The 15,000-nt window shown below is 48.0% G+C and overlaps 41 non-coding genes across 41 annotated transcripts; all 41 read right to left on the bottom strand.

Annotated features, from left to right (window-relative positions):
• Positions 1-195: 195 nt before the first annotated feature.
• On the bottom strand, positions 196-314 carry LOC139224108 (5S ribosomal RNA). Its single transcript, XR_011586198.1, has one exon. It is a non-coding gene; the product is annotated as a 5S ribosomal RNA (ribosomal RNA).
• Positions 315-469: 155 nt separating this feature from the next.
• LOC139224547 (5S ribosomal RNA) lies at positions 470-588 on the bottom strand. Its single transcript, XR_011586585.1, has one exon. It is a non-coding gene; the product is annotated as a 5S ribosomal RNA (ribosomal RNA).
• A 142-nt stretch (positions 589-730) lies between these two features.
• Positions 731-849, bottom strand: LOC139224546 (5S ribosomal RNA). Its single transcript, XR_011586584.1, has one exon. It is a non-coding gene; the product is annotated as a 5S ribosomal RNA (ribosomal RNA).
• A 155-nt stretch (positions 850-1,004) lies between these two features.
• LOC139224545 (5S ribosomal RNA) lies at positions 1,005-1,123 on the bottom strand. The gene has a single exon (XR_011586583.1). It is a non-coding gene; the product is annotated as a 5S ribosomal RNA (ribosomal RNA).
• A 473-nt stretch (positions 1,124-1,596) lies between these two features.
• On the bottom strand, positions 1,597-1,715 carry LOC139224034 (5S ribosomal RNA). Its single transcript, XR_011586128.1, has one exon. It is a non-coding gene; the product is annotated as a 5S ribosomal RNA (ribosomal RNA).
• A 142-nt stretch (positions 1,716-1,857) lies between these two features.
• Positions 1,858-1,976, bottom strand: LOC139224543 (5S ribosomal RNA). The gene has a single exon (XR_011586582.1). It is a non-coding gene; the product is annotated as a 5S ribosomal RNA (ribosomal RNA).
• A 155-nt stretch (positions 1,977-2,131) lies between these two features.
• Positions 2,132-2,250, bottom strand: LOC139224542 (5S ribosomal RNA). Its single transcript, XR_011586581.1, has one exon. It is a non-coding gene; the product is annotated as a 5S ribosomal RNA (ribosomal RNA).
• A 473-nt stretch (positions 2,251-2,723) lies between these two features.
• LOC139224033 (5S ribosomal RNA) lies at positions 2,724-2,842 on the bottom strand. Its single transcript, XR_011586127.1, has one exon. It is a non-coding gene; the product is annotated as a 5S ribosomal RNA (ribosomal RNA).
• A 142-nt stretch (positions 2,843-2,984) lies between these two features.
• LOC139224541 (5S ribosomal RNA) lies at positions 2,985-3,103 on the bottom strand. Its single transcript, XR_011586580.1, has one exon. It is a non-coding gene; the product is annotated as a 5S ribosomal RNA (ribosomal RNA).
• Positions 3,104-3,576: 473 nt separating this feature from the next.
• Positions 3,577-3,695, bottom strand: LOC139224107 (5S ribosomal RNA). Its single transcript, XR_011586197.1, has one exon. It is a non-coding gene; the product is annotated as a 5S ribosomal RNA (ribosomal RNA).
• A 155-nt stretch (positions 3,696-3,850) lies between these two features.
• LOC139224540 (5S ribosomal RNA) lies at positions 3,851-3,969 on the bottom strand. The gene has a single exon (XR_011586579.1). It is a non-coding gene; the product is annotated as a 5S ribosomal RNA (ribosomal RNA).
• Positions 3,970-4,111: 142 nt separating this feature from the next.
• LOC139224538 (5S ribosomal RNA) lies at positions 4,112-4,230 on the bottom strand. Its single transcript, XR_011586577.1, has one exon. It is a non-coding gene; the product is annotated as a 5S ribosomal RNA (ribosomal RNA).
• A 155-nt stretch (positions 4,231-4,385) lies between these two features.
• LOC139224537 (5S ribosomal RNA) lies at positions 4,386-4,504 on the bottom strand. The gene has a single exon (XR_011586576.1). It is a non-coding gene; the product is annotated as a 5S ribosomal RNA (ribosomal RNA).
• Positions 4,505-4,977: 473 nt separating this feature from the next.
• LOC139224032 (5S ribosomal RNA) lies at positions 4,978-5,096 on the bottom strand. The gene has a single exon (XR_011586126.1). It is a non-coding gene; the product is annotated as a 5S ribosomal RNA (ribosomal RNA).
• A 142-nt stretch (positions 5,097-5,238) lies between these two features.
• LOC139224536 (5S ribosomal RNA) lies at positions 5,239-5,357 on the bottom strand. The gene has a single exon (XR_011586575.1). It is a non-coding gene; the product is annotated as a 5S ribosomal RNA (ribosomal RNA).
• A 473-nt stretch (positions 5,358-5,830) lies between these two features.
• On the bottom strand, positions 5,831-5,949 carry LOC139224031 (5S ribosomal RNA). The gene has a single exon (XR_011586125.1). It is a non-coding gene; the product is annotated as a 5S ribosomal RNA (ribosomal RNA).
• Positions 5,950-6,104: 155 nt separating this feature from the next.
• Positions 6,105-6,223, bottom strand: LOC139224535 (5S ribosomal RNA). The gene has a single exon (XR_011586574.1). It is a non-coding gene; the product is annotated as a 5S ribosomal RNA (ribosomal RNA).
• A 142-nt stretch (positions 6,224-6,365) lies between these two features.
• Positions 6,366-6,484, bottom strand: LOC139224534 (5S ribosomal RNA). Its single transcript, XR_011586573.1, has one exon. It is a non-coding gene; the product is annotated as a 5S ribosomal RNA (ribosomal RNA).
• A 155-nt stretch (positions 6,485-6,639) lies between these two features.
• LOC139224532 (5S ribosomal RNA) lies at positions 6,640-6,758 on the bottom strand. The gene has a single exon (XR_011586572.1). It is a non-coding gene; the product is annotated as a 5S ribosomal RNA (ribosomal RNA).
• Positions 6,759-7,231: 473 nt separating this feature from the next.
• Positions 7,232-7,350, bottom strand: LOC139224029 (5S ribosomal RNA). Its single transcript, XR_011586124.1, has one exon. It is a non-coding gene; the product is annotated as a 5S ribosomal RNA (ribosomal RNA).
• Positions 7,351-7,492: 142 nt separating this feature from the next.
• Positions 7,493-7,611, bottom strand: LOC139224531 (5S ribosomal RNA). Its single transcript, XR_011586571.1, has one exon. It is a non-coding gene; the product is annotated as a 5S ribosomal RNA (ribosomal RNA).
• A 473-nt stretch (positions 7,612-8,084) lies between these two features.
• LOC139224028 (5S ribosomal RNA) lies at positions 8,085-8,203 on the bottom strand. Its single transcript, XR_011586123.1, has one exon. It is a non-coding gene; the product is annotated as a 5S ribosomal RNA (ribosomal RNA).
• A 142-nt stretch (positions 8,204-8,345) lies between these two features.
• Positions 8,346-8,464, bottom strand: LOC139224189 (5S ribosomal RNA). Its single transcript, XR_011586251.1, has one exon. It is a non-coding gene; the product is annotated as a 5S ribosomal RNA (ribosomal RNA).
• Positions 8,465-8,619: 155 nt separating this feature from the next.
• LOC139224530 (5S ribosomal RNA) lies at positions 8,620-8,738 on the bottom strand. The gene has a single exon (XR_011586570.1). It is a non-coding gene; the product is annotated as a 5S ribosomal RNA (ribosomal RNA).
• A 473-nt stretch (positions 8,739-9,211) lies between these two features.
• LOC139224026 (5S ribosomal RNA) lies at positions 9,212-9,330 on the bottom strand. The gene has a single exon (XR_011586121.1). It is a non-coding gene; the product is annotated as a 5S ribosomal RNA (ribosomal RNA).
• A 155-nt stretch (positions 9,331-9,485) lies between these two features.
• LOC139224529 (5S ribosomal RNA) lies at positions 9,486-9,604 on the bottom strand. The gene has a single exon (XR_011586569.1). It is a non-coding gene; the product is annotated as a 5S ribosomal RNA (ribosomal RNA).
• Positions 9,605-9,746: 142 nt separating this feature from the next.
• On the bottom strand, positions 9,747-9,865 carry LOC139224528 (5S ribosomal RNA). The gene has a single exon (XR_011586568.1). It is a non-coding gene; the product is annotated as a 5S ribosomal RNA (ribosomal RNA).
• Positions 9,866-10,020: 155 nt separating this feature from the next.
• LOC139224525 (5S ribosomal RNA) lies at positions 10,021-10,139 on the bottom strand. The gene has a single exon (XR_011586566.1). It is a non-coding gene; the product is annotated as a 5S ribosomal RNA (ribosomal RNA).
• Positions 10,140-10,612: 473 nt separating this feature from the next.
• Positions 10,613-10,731, bottom strand: LOC139224025 (5S ribosomal RNA). The gene has a single exon (XR_011586120.1). It is a non-coding gene; the product is annotated as a 5S ribosomal RNA (ribosomal RNA).
• Positions 10,732-10,873: 142 nt separating this feature from the next.
• On the bottom strand, positions 10,874-10,992 carry LOC139224524 (5S ribosomal RNA). The gene has a single exon (XR_011586565.1). It is a non-coding gene; the product is annotated as a 5S ribosomal RNA (ribosomal RNA).
• Positions 10,993-11,147: 155 nt separating this feature from the next.
• On the bottom strand, positions 11,148-11,266 carry LOC139224523 (5S ribosomal RNA). The gene has a single exon (XR_011586564.1). It is a non-coding gene; the product is annotated as a 5S ribosomal RNA (ribosomal RNA).
• Positions 11,267-11,421: 155 nt separating this feature from the next.
• Positions 11,422-11,540, bottom strand: LOC139224522 (5S ribosomal RNA). The gene has a single exon (XR_011586563.1). It is a non-coding gene; the product is annotated as a 5S ribosomal RNA (ribosomal RNA).
• Positions 11,541-12,013: 473 nt separating this feature from the next.
• Positions 12,014-12,132, bottom strand: LOC139224024 (5S ribosomal RNA). The gene has a single exon (XR_011586119.1). It is a non-coding gene; the product is annotated as a 5S ribosomal RNA (ribosomal RNA).
• A 142-nt stretch (positions 12,133-12,274) lies between these two features.
• LOC139224521 (5S ribosomal RNA) lies at positions 12,275-12,393 on the bottom strand. Its single transcript, XR_011586562.1, has one exon. It is a non-coding gene; the product is annotated as a 5S ribosomal RNA (ribosomal RNA).
• Positions 12,394-12,548: 155 nt separating this feature from the next.
• On the bottom strand, positions 12,549-12,667 carry LOC139224520 (5S ribosomal RNA). Its single transcript, XR_011586561.1, has one exon. It is a non-coding gene; the product is annotated as a 5S ribosomal RNA (ribosomal RNA).
• Positions 12,668-13,140: 473 nt separating this feature from the next.
• Positions 13,141-13,259, bottom strand: LOC139224023 (5S ribosomal RNA). The gene has a single exon (XR_011586118.1). It is a non-coding gene; the product is annotated as a 5S ribosomal RNA (ribosomal RNA).
• Positions 13,260-13,401: 142 nt separating this feature from the next.
• Positions 13,402-13,520, bottom strand: LOC139224519 (5S ribosomal RNA). The gene has a single exon (XR_011586560.1). It is a non-coding gene; the product is annotated as a 5S ribosomal RNA (ribosomal RNA).
• Positions 13,521-13,662: 142 nt separating this feature from the next.
• LOC139224518 (5S ribosomal RNA) lies at positions 13,663-13,781 on the bottom strand. The gene has a single exon (XR_011586559.1). It is a non-coding gene; the product is annotated as a 5S ribosomal RNA (ribosomal RNA).
• A 155-nt stretch (positions 13,782-13,936) lies between these two features.
• LOC139224517 (5S ribosomal RNA) lies at positions 13,937-14,055 on the bottom strand. Its single transcript, XR_011586558.1, has one exon. It is a non-coding gene; the product is annotated as a 5S ribosomal RNA (ribosomal RNA).
• A 473-nt stretch (positions 14,056-14,528) lies between these two features.
• LOC139224022 (5S ribosomal RNA) lies at positions 14,529-14,647 on the bottom strand. Its single transcript, XR_011586117.1, has one exon. It is a non-coding gene; the product is annotated as a 5S ribosomal RNA (ribosomal RNA).
• Positions 14,648-14,789: 142 nt separating this feature from the next.
• On the bottom strand, positions 14,790-14,908 carry LOC139224516 (5S ribosomal RNA). The gene has a single exon (XR_011586557.1). It is a non-coding gene; the product is annotated as a 5S ribosomal RNA (ribosomal RNA).
• Positions 14,909-15,000: the final 92 nt, after the last annotated feature.

Here is a 15,000-nt window from a genome sequence, read left to right as displayed (position 1 = left end):
TGTTTGTCGTTTGGCATAGTTGGAGGTTGAGTGTGTGTAATGTTAGCTTCATGTGCTTTGTATGTCAGTGTAGTCCAGCAGAGAACAGCATAGGCTTGTCAGTAATGGATGCAAACACTGAATAGGACCATGAAAAACTTTTGTTGTGAAGTCTGGAGACAGCGCCCTCTGCTGTCTGCAAAAGACAAGAGAAAAAGCTTACAGCACCTGGTATTCCAAGGCGGTCTCCCATCCAAGTACTAACCAGGCCCGACCCTGTTTGGCTTCCGAGATCGGACGAGATCGGGCTTGTTCAGGGTGGTGTGGCCGTAAGCGAGAGTGTCCCTCACAAAGAGGCTTTTTATAGATGCTGACCTGTAGAAAAAGCAGTGAATGAACTTCACCAAAACAGGAGTTCAAAGGTCAAACGTCTTGTCCGTCTCCTGTGAAGCAGCAGCACCTTCTGCTGTCTGCAAAAGAGAAGAGACAAAGCTTACAGCACCTGGTATTCCCAGGCGGTCTCCCATGCAAGTACTAACCAGGCCCGACCCTGCTTGGCTTCCGAGATCGGACGAGATCGGGCTTGTTCAGGGTGGTATGGCCGTAAGCGAGAGTGTCCCTCACAAAGAGGCTTTTTATAGATGCTGACCTGTAGAAAAAGCAGTGAATGAACTTCAGCAAAACAGGAGTTCAAAGGTCAAACGTCTTGTCCGTCTCCTGTGAAGCAGCAGCACCTTCTGCTGTCTGCAAAAGCTTACAGCACCTGGTATTCCCAGGCGGTCTCCCATGCAAGTACTAACCAGGCCCGACCCTGCTTGGCTTCCGAGATCGGACGAGATCGGGCTTGTTCAGGGTGGTATGGCCGTAAGCGAGAGTGTCCCTCACAAAGAGGCTTTTTATAGATGCTGACCTGTAGAAAAAGCAGTGAATGAACTTCACCAAAACAGGAGTTCAAAGGTCAAACGTCTTGTCCGTCTCCTGTGAAGCAGCAGCACCTTCTGCTGTCTGCAAAAGAGAAGAGAAAAAGCTTACAGCACCTGGTATTCCCAGGCGGTCTCCCATGCAAGTACTAACCAGGCCCGACCCTGCTTGGCTTCCGAGATCGGACGAGATCGGGCTTGTTCAGGGTGGTATGGCCGTAAGCGAGAGTGTCACTCACAAAGAGGCTTTTTATAGATGCTGACCTGTAGTTTGGGACAGCACTCTTCAGTAATAGGTCTTTTGTTAAAGTTGCTAAATTGGTCCCTTTTACAGTGAGGAGGCTGGGGCTGTTATTTTGAGAGTGTAGGAGAAAACAAGGATATCGTTAAAACAACAAATGTGTTCCCCAAAAAGGAGGAGAGTGTGGTTACTTTTGTTTAATGTTTGACTATTAAGGGCACCAAATGTGTCAGTTTCTCATTGATACTGACTGAAAAGGCCTGTTTGTCGTTTGGCATAGTTGGAGGTTGAGTGTGTGTAATGTTAGCTTCATGTGCTTTGTATGTCAGTGTAGTCCAGCAGAGAACAGCATAGGCTTGTCAGTAATGGATGCAAACACTGAATAGGACCATGAAAAACTTTTGTTGTGAAGTCCAGAGACAGCGCCCTCTGCTGTCTGCAAAAGACAAGAGAAAAAGCTTACAGCACCTGGTATTCCCAGGCGGTCTCCCATCCAAGTACTAACCAGGCCCGACCCTGTTTGGCTTCCGAGATCGGACGAGATCGGGCTTGTTCAGGGTGGTGTGGCCGTAAGCGAGAGTGTCACTCACAAAGAGGCTTTTTATAGATGCTGACCTGTAGAAAAAGCAGTGAATGAACTTCACCAAAACAGGAGTTCAAAGGTCAAACGTCTTGTCCGTCTCCTGTGAAGCAGCAGCACCTTCTGCTGTCTGCAAAAGCTTACAGCACCTGGTATTCCCAGGCGGTCTCCCATGCAAGTACTAACCAGGCCCGACCCTGCTTGGCTTCCGAGATCGGACGAGATCGGGCTTGTTCAGGGTGGTATGGCCGTAAGCGAGAGTGTCCCTCACAAAGAGGCTTTTTATAGATGCTGACCTGTAGAAAAAGCAGTGAATGAACTTCACCAAAACAGGAGTTCAAAGGTCAAACGTCTTGTCCGTCTCCTGTGAAGCAGCAGCACCTTCTGCTGTCTGCAAAAGAGAAGAGAAAAAGCTTACAGCACCTGGTATTCCCAGGCGGTCTCCCATGCAAGTACTAACCAGGCCCGACCCTGCTTGGCTTCCGAGATCGGACGAGATCGGGCTTGTTCAGGGTGGTATGGCCGTAAGCGAGAGTGTCACTCACAAAGAGGCTTTTTATAGATGCTGACCTGTAGTTTGGGACAGCACTCTTCAGTAATAGGTCTTTTGTTAAAGTTGCTAAATTGGTCCCTTTTACAGTGAGGAGGCTGGGGCTGTTATTTTGAGAGTGTAGGAGAAAACAAGGATATCGTTAAAACAACAAATGTGTTCCCCAAAAAGGAGGAGAGTGTGGTTACTTTTGTTTAATGTTTGACTATTAAGGGCACCAAATGTGTCAGTTTCTCATTGATACTGACTGAAAAGGCCTGTTTGTCGTTTGGCATAGTTGGAGGTTGAGTGTGTGTAATGTTAGCTTCATGTGCTTTGTATGTCAGTGTAGTCCAGCAGAGAACAGCATAGGCTTGTCAGTAATGGATGCAAACACTGAATAGGACCATGAAAAACTTTTGTTGTGAAGTCCAGAGACAGCGCCCTCTGCTGTCTGCAAAAGACAAGAGAAAAAGCTTACAGCACCTGGTATTCCCAGGCGGTCTCCCATCCAAGTACTAACCAGGCCCGACCCTGTTTGGCTTCCGAGATCGGACGAGATCGGGCTTGTTCAGGGTGGTGTGGCCGTAAGCGAGAGTGTCACTCACAAAGAGGCTTTTTATAGATGCTGACCTGTAGAAAAAGCAGTGAATGAACTTCACCAAAACAGGAGTTCAAAGGTCAAACGTCTTGTCCGTCTCCTGTGAAGCAGCAGCACCTTCTGCTGTCTGCAAAAGCTTACAGCACCTGGTATTCCCAGGCGGTCTCCCATGCAAGTACTAACCAGGCCCGACCCTGCTTGGCTTCCGAGATCGGACGAGATCGGGCTTGTTCAGGGTGGTATGGCCGTAAGCGAGAGTGTCACTCACAAAGAGGCTTTTTATAGATGCTGACCTGTAGTTTGGGACAGCACTCTTCAGTAATAGGTCTTTTGTTAAAGTTGCTAAATTGGTCCCTTTTACAGTGAGGAGGCTGGGGCTGTTATTTTGAGAGTGTAGGAGAAAACAAGGATATCGTTAAAACAACAAATGTGTTCCCCAAAAAGGAGGAGAGTGTGGTTACTTTTGTTTAATGTTTGACTATTAAGGGCACCAAATGTGTCAGTTTCTCATTGATACTGACTGAAAAGGCCTGTTTGTCGTTTGGCATAGTTGGAGGTTGAGTGTGTGTAATGTTAGCTTCATGTGCTTTGTATGTCAGTGTAGTCCAGCAGAGAACAGCATAGGCTTGTCAGTAATGGATGCAAACACTGAATAGGACCATGAAAAACTTTTGTTGTGAAGTCTGGAGACAGCGCCCTCTGCTGTCTGCAAAAGACAAGAGAAAAAGCTTACAGCACCTGGTATTCCAAGGCGGTCTCCCATCCAAGTACTAACCAGGCCCGACCCTGTTTGGCTTCCGAGATCGGACGAGATCGGGCTTGTTCAGGGTGGTGTGGCCGTAAGCGAGAGTGTCCCTCACAAAGAGGCTTTTTATAGATGCTGACCTGTAGAAAAAGCAGTGAATGAACTTCACCAAAACAGGAGTTCAAAGGTCAAACGTCTTGTCCGTCTCCTGTGAAGCAGCAGCACCTTCTGCTGTCTGCAAAAGAGAAGAGACAAAGCTTACAGCACCTGGTATTCCCAGGCGGTCTCCCATGCAAGTACTAACCAGGCCCGACCCTGCTTGGCTTCCGAGATCGGACGAGATCGGGCTTGTTCAGGGTGGTATGGCCGTAAGCGAGAGTGTCCCTCACAAAGAGGCTTTTTATAGATGCTGACCTGTAGAAAAAGCAGTGAATGAACTTCAGCAAAACAGGAGTTCAAAGGTCAAACGTCTTGTCCGTCTCCTGTGAAGCAGCAGCACCTTCTGCTGTCTGCAAAAGCTTACAGCACCTGGTATTCCCAGGCGGTCTCCCATGCAAGTACTAACCAGGCCCGACCCTGCTTGGCTTCCGAGATCGGACGAGATCGGGCTTGTTCAGGGTGGTATGGCCGTAAGCGAGAGTGTCCCTCACAAAGAGGCTTTTTATAGATGCTGACCTGTAGAAAAAGCAGTGAATGAACTTCACCAAAACAGGAGTTCAAAGGTCAAACGTCTTGTCCGTCTCCTGTGAAGCAGCAGCACCTTCTGCTGTCTGCAAAAGAGAAGAGAAAAAGCTTACAGCACCTGGTATTCCCAGGCGGTCTCCCATGCAAGTACTAACCAGGCCCGACCCTGCTTGGCTTCCGAGATCGGACGAGATCGGGCTTGTTCAGGGTGGTATGGCCGTAAGCGAGAGTGTCACTCACAAAGAGGCTTTTTATAGATGCTGACCTGTAGTTTGGGACAGCACTCTTCAGTAATAGGTCTTTTGTTAAAGTTGCTAAATTGGTCCCTTTTACAGTGAGGAGGCTGGGGCTGTTATTTTGAGAGTGTAGGAGAAAACAAGGATATCGTTAAAACAACAAATGTGTTCCCCAAAAAGGAGGAGAGTGTGGTTACTTTTGTTTAATGTTTGACTATTAAGGGCACCAAATGTGTCAGTTTCTCATTGATACTGACTGAAAAGGCCTGTTTGTCGTTTGGCATAGTTGGAGGTTGAGTGTGTGTAATGTTAGCTTCATGTGCTTTGTATGTCAGTGTAGTCCAGCAGAGAACAGCATAGGCTTGTCAGTAATGGATGCAAACACTGAATAGGACCATGAAAAACTTTTGTTGTGAAGTCCAGAGACAGCGCCCTCTGCTGTCTGCAAAAGACAAGAGAAAAAGCTTACAGCACCTGGTATTCCCAGGCGGTCTCCCATCCAAGTACTAACCAGGCCCGACCCTGTTTGGCTTCCGAGATCGGACGAGATCGGGCTTGTTCAGGGTGGTGTGGCCGTAAGCGAGAGTGTCACTCACAAAGAGGCTTTTTATAGATGCTGACCTGTAGAAAAAGCAGTGAATGAACTTCACCAAAACAGGAGTTCAAAGGTCAAACGTCTTGTCCGTCTCCTGTGAAGCAGCAGCACCTTCTGCTGTCTGCAAAAGCTTACAGCACCTGGTATTCCCAGGCGGTCTCCCATGCAAGTACTAACCAGGCCCGACCCTGCTTGGCTTCCGAGATCGGACGAGATCGGGCTTGTTCAGGGTGGTATGGCCGTAAGCGAGAGTGTCACTCACAAAGAGGCTTTTTATAGATGCTGACCTGTAGTTTGGGACAGCACTCTTCAGTAATAGGTCTTTTGTTAAAGTTGCTAAATTGGTCCCTTTTACAGTGAGGAGGCTGGGGCTGTTATTTTGAGAGTGTAGGAGAAAACAAGGATATCGTTAAAACAACAAATGTGTTCCCCAAAAAGGAGGAGAGTGTGGTTACTTTTGTTTAATGTTTGACTATTAAGGGCACCAAATGTGTCAGTTTCTCATTGATACTGACTGAAAAGGCCTGTTTGTCGTTTGGCATAGTTGGAGGTTGAGTGTGTGTAATGTTAGCTTCATGTGCTTTGTATGTCAGTGTAGTCCAGCAGAGAACAGCATAGGCTTGTCAGTAATGGATGCAAACACTGAATAGGACCATGAAAAACTTTTGTTGTGAAGTCCAGAGACAGCGCCCTCTGCTGTCTGCAAAAGACAAGAGAAAAAGCTTACAGCACCTGGTATTCCCAGGCGGTCTCCCATCCAAGTACTAACCAGGCCCGACCCTGTTTGGCTTCCGAGATCGGACGAGATCGGGCTTGTTCAGGGTGGTGTGGCCGTAAGCGAGAGTGTCCCTCACAAAGAGGCTTTTTATAGATGCTGACCTGTAGAAAAAGCAGTGAATGAACTTCACCAAAACAGGAGTTCAAAGGTCAAACGTCTTGTCCGTCTCCTGTGAAGCAGCAGCACCTTCTGCTGTCTGCAAAAGAGAAGAGACAAAGCTTACAGCACCTGGTATTCCCAGGCGGTCTCCCATGCAAGTACTAACCAGGCCCGACCCTGCTTGGCTTCCGAGATCGGACGAGATCGGGCTTGTTCAGGGTGGTATGGCCGTAAGCGAGAGTGTCCCTCACAAAGAGGCTTTTTATAGATGCTGACCTGTAGAAAAAGCAGTGAATGAACTTCAGCAAAACAGGAGTTCAAAGGTCAAACGTCTTGTCCGTCTCCTGTGAAGCAGCAGCACCTTCTGCTGTCTGCAAAAGCTTACAGCACCTGGTATTCCCAGGCGGTCTCCCATGCAAGTACTAACCAGGCCCGACCCTGCTTGGCTTCCGAGATCGGACGAGATCGGGCTTGTTCAGGGTGGTATGGCCGTAAGCGAGAGTGTCCCTCACAAAGAGGCTTTTTATAGATGCTGACCTGTAGAAAAAGCAGTGAATGAACTTCACCAAAACAGGAGTTCAAAGGTCAAACGTCTTGTCCGTCTCCTGTGAAGCAGCAGCACCTTCTGCTGTCTGCAAAAGAGAAGAGAAAAAGCTTACAGCACCTGGTATTCCCAGGCGGTCTCCCATGCAAGTACTAACCAGGCCCGACCCTGCTTGGCTTCCGAGATCGGACGAGATCGGGCTTGTTCAGGGTGGTATGGCCGTAAGCGAGAGTGTCACTCACAAAGAGGCTTTTTATAGATGCTGACCTGTAGTTTGGGACAGCACTCTTCAGTAATAGGTCTTTTGTTAAAGTTGCTAAATTGGTCCCTTTTACAGTGAGGAGGCTGGGGCTGTTATTTTGAGAGTGTAGGAGAAAACAAGGATATCGTTAAAACAACAAATGTGTTCCCCAAAAAGGAGGAGAGTGTGGTTACTTTTGTTTAATGTTTGACTATTAAGGGCACCAAATGTGTCAGTTTCTCATTGATACTGACTGAAAAGGCCTGTTTGTCGTTTGGCATAGTTGGAGGTTGAGTGTGTGTAATGTTAGCTTCATGTGCTTTGTATGTCAGTGTAGTCCAGCAGAGAACAGCATAGGCTTGTCAGTAATGGATGCAAACACTGAATAGGACCATGAAAAACTTTTGTTGTGAAGTCCAGAGACAGCGCCCTCTGCTGTCTGCAAAAGACAAGAGAAAAAGCTTACAGCACCTGGTATTCCCAGGCGGTCTCCCATCCAAGTACTAACCAGGCCCGACCCTGTTTGGCTTCCGAGATCGGACGAGATCGGGCTTGTTCAGGGTGGTGTGGCCGTAAGCGAGAGTGTCACTCACAAAGAGGCTTTTTATAGATGCTGACCTGTAGAAAAAGCAGTGAATGAACTTCACCAAAACAGGAGTTCAAAGGTCAAACGTCTTGTCCGTCTCCTGTGAAGCAGCAGCACCTTCTGCTGTCTGCAAAAGCTTACAGCACCTGGTATTCCCAGGCGGTCTCCCATGCAAGTACTAACCAGGCCCGACCCTGCTTGGCTTCCGAGATCGGACGAGATCGGGCTTGTTCAGGGTGGTATGGCCGTAAGCGAGAGTGTCACTCACAAAGAGGCTTTTTATAGATGCTGACCTGTAGTTTGGGACAGCACTCTTCAGTAATAGGTCTTTTGTTAAAGTTGCTAAATTGGTCCCTTTTACAGTGAGGAGGCTGGGGCTGTTATTTTGAGAGTGTAGGAGAAAACAAGGATATCGTTAAAACAACAAATGTGTTCCCCAAAAAGGAGGAGAGTGTGGTTACTTTTGTTTAATGTTTGACTATTAAGGGCACCAAATGTGTCAGTTTCTCATTGATACTGACTGAAAAGGCCTGTTTGTCGTTTGGCATAGTTGGAGGTTGAGTGTGTGTAATGTTAGCTTCATGTGCTTTGTATGTCAGTGTAGTCCAGCAGAGAACAGCATAGGCTTGTCAGTAATGGATGCAAACACTGAATAGGACCATGAAAAACTTTTGTTGTGAAGTCCAGAGACAGCGCCCTCTGCTGTCTGCAAAAGACAAGAGAAAAAGCTTACAGCACCTGGTATTCCCAGGCGGTCTCCCATCCAAGTACTAACCAGGCCCGACCCTGTTTGGCTTCCGAGATCGGACGAGATCGGGCTTGTTCAGGGTGGTGTGGCCGTAAGCGAGAGTGTCCCTCACAAAGAGGCTTTTTATAGATGCTGACCTGTAGAAAAAGCAGTGAATGAACTTCACCAAAACAGGAGTTCAAAGGTCAAACGTCTTGTCCGTCTCCTGTGAAGCAGCAGCACCTTCTGCTGTCTGCAAAAGCTTACAGCACCTGGTATTCCCAGGCGGTCTCCCATCCAAGTACTAACCAGGCCCGACCCTGTTTGGCTTCCGAGATCGGACGAGATCGGGCTTGTTCAGGGTGGTATGGCCGTAAGCGAGAGTGTCCCTCACAAAGAGGCTTTTTATAGATGCTGACCTGTAGAAAAAGCAGTGAATGAACTTCACCAAAACAGGAGTTCAAAGGTCAAACGTCTTGTCCGTCTCCTGTGAAGCAGCAGCACCTTCTGCTGTCTGCAAAAGAGAAGAGAAAAAGCTTACAGCACCTGGTATTCCCAGGCGGTCTCCCATGCAAGTACTAACCAGGCCCGACCCTGCTTGGCTTCCGAGATCGGACGAGATCGGGCTTGTTCAGGGTGGTATGGCCGTAAGCGAGAGTGTCACTCACAAAGAGGCTTTTTATAGATGCTGACCTGTAGTTTGGGACAGCACTCTTCAGTAATAGGTCTTTTGTTAAAGTTGCTAAATTGGTCCCTTTTACAGTGAGGAGGCTGGGGCTGTTATTTTGAGAGTGTAGGAGAAAACAAGGATATCGTTAAAACAACAAATGTGTTCCCCAAAAAGGAGGAGAGTGTGGTTACTTTTGTTTAATGTTTGACTATTAAGGGCACCAAATGTGTCAGTTTCTCATTGATACTGACTGAAAAGGCCTGTTTGTCGTTTGGCATAGTTGGAGGTTGAGTGTGTGTAATGTTAGCTTCATGTGCTTTGTATGTCAGTGTAGTCCAGCAGAGAACAGCATAGGCTTGTCAGTAATGGATGCAAACACTGAATAGGACCATGAAAAACTTTTGTTGTGAAGTCCAGAGACAGCGCCCTCTGCTGTCTGCAAAAGACAAGAGAAAAAGCTTACAGCACCTGGTATTCCCAGGCGGTCTCCCATCCAAGTACTAACCAGGCCCGACCCTGTTTGGCTTCCGAGATCGGACGAGATCGGGCTTGTTCAGGGTGGTGTGGCCGTAAGCGAGAGTGTCCCTCACAAAGAGGCTTTTTATAGATGCTGACCTGTAGAAAAAGCAGTGAATGAACTTCACCAAAACAGGAGTTCAAAGGTCAAACGTCTTGTCCGTCTCCTGTGAAGCAGCAGCACCTTCTGCTGTCTGCAAAAGAGAAGAGACAAAGCTTACAGCACCTGGTATTCCCAGGCGGTCTCCCATGCAAGTACTAACCAGGCCCGACCCTGCTTGGCTTCCGAGATCGGACGAGATCGGGCTTGTTCAGGGTGGTATGGCCGTAAGCGAGAGTGTCCCTCACAAAGAGGCTTTTTATAGATGCTGACCTGTAGAAAAAGCAGTGAATGAACTTCAGCAAAACAGGAGTTCAAAGGTCAAACGTCTTGTCCGTCTCCTGTGAAGCAGCAGCACCTTCTGCTGTCTGCAAAAGCTTACAGCACCTGGTATTCCCAGGCGGTCTCCCATGCAAGTACTAACCAGGCCCGACCCTGCTTGGCTTCCGAGATCGGACGAGATCGGGCTTGTTCAGGGTGGTATGGCCGTAAGCGAGAGTGTCCCTCACAAAGAGGCTTTTTATAGATGCTGACCTGTAGAAAAAGCAGTGAATGAACTTCACCAAAACAGGAGTTCAAAGGTCAAACGTCTTGTCCGTCTCCTGTGAAGCAGCAGCACCTTCTGCTGTCTGCAAAAGAGAAGAGAAAAAGCTTACAGCACCTGGTATTCCCAGGCGGTCTCCCATGCAAGTACTAACCAGGCCCGACCCTGCTTGGCTTCCGAGATCGGACGAGATCGGGCTTGTTCAGGGTGGTATGGCCGTAAGCGAGAGTGTCACTCACAAAGAGGCTTTTTATAGATGCTGACCTGTAGTTTGGGACAGCACTCTTCAGTAATAGGTCTTTTGTTAAAGTTGCTAAATTGGTCCCTTTTACAGTGAGGAGGCTGGGGCTGTTATTTTGAGAGTGTAGGAGAAAACAAGGATATCGTTAAAACAACAAATGTGTTCCCCAAAAAGGAGGAGAGTGTGGTTACTTTTGTTTAATGTTTGACTATTAAGGGCACCAAATGTGTCAGTTTCTCATTGATACTGACTGAAAAGGCCTGTTTGTCGTTTGGCATAGTTGGAGGTTGAGTGTGTGTAATGTTAGCTTCATGTGCTTTGTATGTCAGTGTAGTCCAGCAGAGAACAGCATAGGCTTGTCAGTAATGGATGCAAACACTGAATAGGACCATGAAAAACTTTTGTTGTGAAGTCCAGAGACAGCGCCCTCTGCTGTCTGCAAAAGACAAGAGAAAAAGCTTACAGCACCTGGTATTCCCAGGCGGTCTCCCATCCAAGTACTAACCAGGCCCGACCCTGTTTGGCTTCCGAGATCGGACGAGATCGGGCTTGTTCAGGGTGGTGTGGCCGTAAGCGAGAGTGTCACTCACAAAGAGGCTTTTTATAGATGCTGACCTGTAGAAAAAGCAGTGAATGAACTTCACCAAAACAGGAGTTCAAAGGTCAAACGTCTTGTCCGTCTCCTGTGAAGCAGCAGCACCTTCTGCTGTCTGCAAAAGCTTACAGCACCTGGTATTCCCAGGCGGTCTCCCATGCAAGTACTAACCAGGCCCGACCCTGCTTGGCTTCCGAGATCGGACGAGATCGGGCTTGTTCAGGGTGGTATGGCCGTAAGCGAGAGTGTCCCTCACAAAGAGGCTTTTTATAGATGCTGACCTGTAGAAAAAGCAGTGAATGAACTTCACCAAAACAGGAGTTCAAAGGTCAAACGTCTTGTCCGTCTCCTGTGAAGCAGCAGCACCTTCTGCTGTCTGCAAAAGAGAAGAGACAAAGCTTACAGCACCTGGTATTCCCAGGCGGTCTCCCATGCAAGTACTAACCAGGCCCGACCCTGCTTGGCTTCCGAGATCGGACGAGATCGGGCTTGTTCAGGGTGGTATGGCCGTAAGCGAGAGTGTCCCTCACAAAGAGGCTTTTTATAGATGCTGACCTGTAGAAAAAGCAGTGAATGAACTTCACCAAAACAGGAGTTCAAAGGTCAAACGTCTTGTCCGTCTCCTGTGAAGCAGCAGCACCTTCTGCTGTCTGCAAAAGAGAAGAGAAAAAGCTTACAGCACCTGGTATTCCCAGGCGGTCTCCCATGCAAGTACTAACCAGGCCCGACCCTGCTTGGCTTCCGAGATCGGACGAGATCGGGCTTGTTCAGGGTGGTATGGCCGTAAGCGAGAGTGTCACTCACAAAGAGGCTTTTTATAGATGCTGACCTGTAGTTTGGGACAGCACTCTTCAGTAATAGGTCTTTTGTTAAAGTTGCTAAATTGGTCCCTTTTACAGTGAGGAGGCTGGGGCTGTTATTTTGAGAGTGTAGGAGAAAACAAGGATATCGTTAAAACAACAAATGTGTTCCCCAAAAAGGAGGAGAGTGTGGTTACTTTTGTTTAATGTTTGACTATTAAGGGCACCAAATGTGTCAGTTTCTCATTGATACTGACTGAAAAGGCCTGTTTGTCGTTTGGCATAGTTGGAGGTTGAGTGTGTGTAATGTTAGCTTCATGTGCTTTGTATGTCAGTGTAGTCCAGCAGAGAACAGCATAGGCTTGTCAGTAATGGATGCAAACACTGAATAGGACCATGAAAAACTTTTGTTGTGAAGTCCAGAGACAGCGCCCTCTGCTGTCTGCAAAAGACAAGAGAAAAAGCTTACAGCACCTGGTATTCCCAGGCGGTCTCCCATCCAAGTACTAACCAGGCCCGACCCTGTTTGGCTTCCGAGATCGGACGAGATCGGGCTTGTTCAGGGTGGTGTGGCCGTAAGCGAGAGTGTCCCTCACAAAGAGGCTTTTTATAGATGCTGACCTGTAGAAAAAGCAGTGAATGAACTTCACCAAAACAGGAGTTCAAAGGTCAAACGTCTTGTCCGTCTCCTGTGAAGCAGCAGCACCTTCTGCTGTCTGCAAAAGCTTACAGCACCTGGTATTCCCAGGCGGTCTCCCATGCAAGTACTAACCAGGCCCGACCCTGCTTGGCTTCCGAGATCGGACGAGATCGGGCTTGTTCAGGGTGGTATGGCCGTAAGCGAGAGTGTCCCTCACAAAGAGGCTTTTTATAGATGCTGACCTGTAGAAAAAGCAGTGAATGAACTTCACCAAAACAGGAGTTCAAAGGTCAAACGTCTTGTCCGTCTCCTGTGAAGCAGCAGCACCTTCTGCTGTCTGCAAAAGAGAAGAGAAAAAGCTTACAGCACCTGGTATTCCCAGGCGGTCTCCCATGCAAGTACTAACCAGGCCCGACCCTGCTTGGCTTCCGAGATCGGACGAGATCGGGCTTGTTCAGGGTGGTATGGCCGTAAGCGAGAGTGTCACTCACAAAGAGGCTTTTTATAGATGCTGACCTGTAGTTTGGGACAGCACTCTTCAGTAATAGGTCTTTTGTTAAAGTTGCTAAATTGGTCCCTTTTACAGTGAGGAGGCTGGGGCTGTTATTTTGAGAGTGTAGGAGAAAACAAGGATATCGTTAAAACAACAAATGTGTTCCCCAAAAAGGAGGAGAGTGTGGTTACTTTTGTTTAATGTTTGACTATTAAGGGCACCAAATGTGTCAGTTTCTCATTGATACTGACTGAAAAGGCCTGTTTGTCGTTTGGCATAGTTGGAGGTTGAGTGTGTGTAATGTTAGCTTCATGTGCTTTGTATGTCAGTGTAGTCCAGCAGAGAACAGCATAGGCTTGTCAGTAATGGATGCAAACACTGAATAGGACCATGAAAAACTTTTGTTGTGAAGTCCAGAGACAGCGCCCTCTGCTGTCTGCAAAAGACAAGAGAAAAAGCTTACAGCACCTGGTATTCCCAGGCGGTCTCCCATCCAAGTACTAACCAGGCCCGACCCTGTTTGGCTTCCGAGATCGGACGAGATCGGGCTTGTTCAGGGTGGTGTGGCCGTAAGCGAGAGTGTCACTCACAAAGAGGCTTTTTATAGATGCTGACCTGTAGAAAAAGCAGTGAATGAACTTCACCAAAACAGGAGTTCAAAGGTCAAACGTCTTGTCCGTCTCCTGTGAAGCAGCAGCACCTTCTGCTGTCTGCAAAAGCTTACAGCACCTGGTATTCCCAGGCGGTCTCCCATGCAAGTACTAACCAGGCCCGACCCTGCTTGGCTTCCGAGATCGGACGAGATCGGGCTTGTTCAGGGTGGTATGGCCGTAAGCGAGAGTGTCCCTCACAAAGAGGCTTTTTATAGATGCTGACCTGTAGAAAAAGCAGTGAATGAACTTCAGCAAAACAGGAGTTCAAAGGTCAAACGTCTTGTCCGTCTCCTGTGAAGCAGCAGCACCTTCTGCTGTCTGCAAAAGCTTACAGCACCTGGTATTCCCAGGCGGTCTCCCATGCAAGTACTAACCAGGCCCGACCCTGCTTGGCTTCCGAGATCGGACGAGATCGGGCTTGTTCAGGGTGGTATGGCCGTAAGCGAGAGTGTCCCTCACAAAGAGGCTTTTTATAGATGCTGACCTGTAGAAAAAGCAGTGAATGAACTTCACCAAAACAGGAGTTCAAAGGTCAAACGTCTTGTCCGTCTCCTGTGAAGCAGCAGCACCTTCTGCTGTCTGCAAAAGAGAAGAGAAAAAGCTTACAGCACCTGGTATTCCCAGGCGGTCTCCCATGCAAGTACTAACCAGGCCCGACCCTGCTTGGCTTCCGAGATCGGACGAGATCGGGCTTGTTCAGGGTGGTATGGCCGTAAGCGAGAGTGTCACTCACAAAGAGGCTTTTTATAGATGCTGACCTGTAGTTTGGGACAGCACTCTTCAGTAATAGGTCTTTTGTTAAAGTTGCTAAATTGGTCCCTTTTACAGTGAGGAGGCTGGGGCTGTTATTTTGAGAGTGTAGGAGAAAACAAGGATATCGTTAAAACAACAAATGTGTTCCCCAAAAAGGAGGAGAGTGTGGTTACTTTTGTTTAATGTTTGACTATTAAGGGCACCAAATGTGTCAGTTTCTCATTGATACTGACTGAAAAGGCCTGTTTGTCGTTTGGCATAGTTGGAGGTTGAGTGTGTGTAATGTTAGCTTCATGTGCTTTGTATGTCAGTGTAGTCCAGCAGAGAACAGCATAGGCTTGTCAGTAATGGATGCAAACACTGAATAGGACCATGAAAAACTTTTGTTGTGAAGTCCAGAGACAGCGCCCTCTGCTGTCTGCAAAAGACAAGAGAAAAAGCTTACAGCACCTGGTATTCCCAGGCGGTCTCCCATCCAAGTACTAACCAGGCCCGACCCTGTTTGGCTTCCGAGATCGGACGAGATCGGGCTTGTTCAGGGTGGTGTGGCCGTAAGCGAGAGTGTCACTCACAAAGAGGCTTTTTATAGATGCTGACCTGTAGAAAAAGCAGTGAATGAACTTCACCAAAACAGGAGTTCAAAGGTCAAACGTCTTGTCCGTCTCTTGTGAAGCAGCAGCACCTTCTGCTGTCTGCAAAAGCTTACAGCACCTGGTATTCCCAGGCGGTCTCCCATGCAAGTACTAACCAGGCCCGACCCTGCTTGGCTTCCGAGATCGGACGAGATCGGGCTTGTTCAGGGTGGTATGGCCGTAAGCGAGAGTGTCACTCACAAAGAGGCTTTTTATAGATGCTGACCTGTAGTTTGGGACAGCACTCTTCAGTAATAGGTCTTTTGTTAAAGTTGCTA

The sequence above is a fragment of the Pempheris klunzingeri genome, chromosome 24 (genome assembly GCF_042242105.1).
Source record: "Pempheris klunzingeri isolate RE-2024b chromosome 24, fPemKlu1.hap1, whole genome shotgun sequence".
Classification (NCBI taxonomy): Eukaryota; Metazoa; Chordata; class Actinopteri; order Acropomatiformes; family Pempheridae; genus Pempheris; species Pempheris klunzingeri.
Note: the sequence above shows the minus strand (reverse complement) of the source record. Positions and strands in the feature narration are given on the sequence as shown.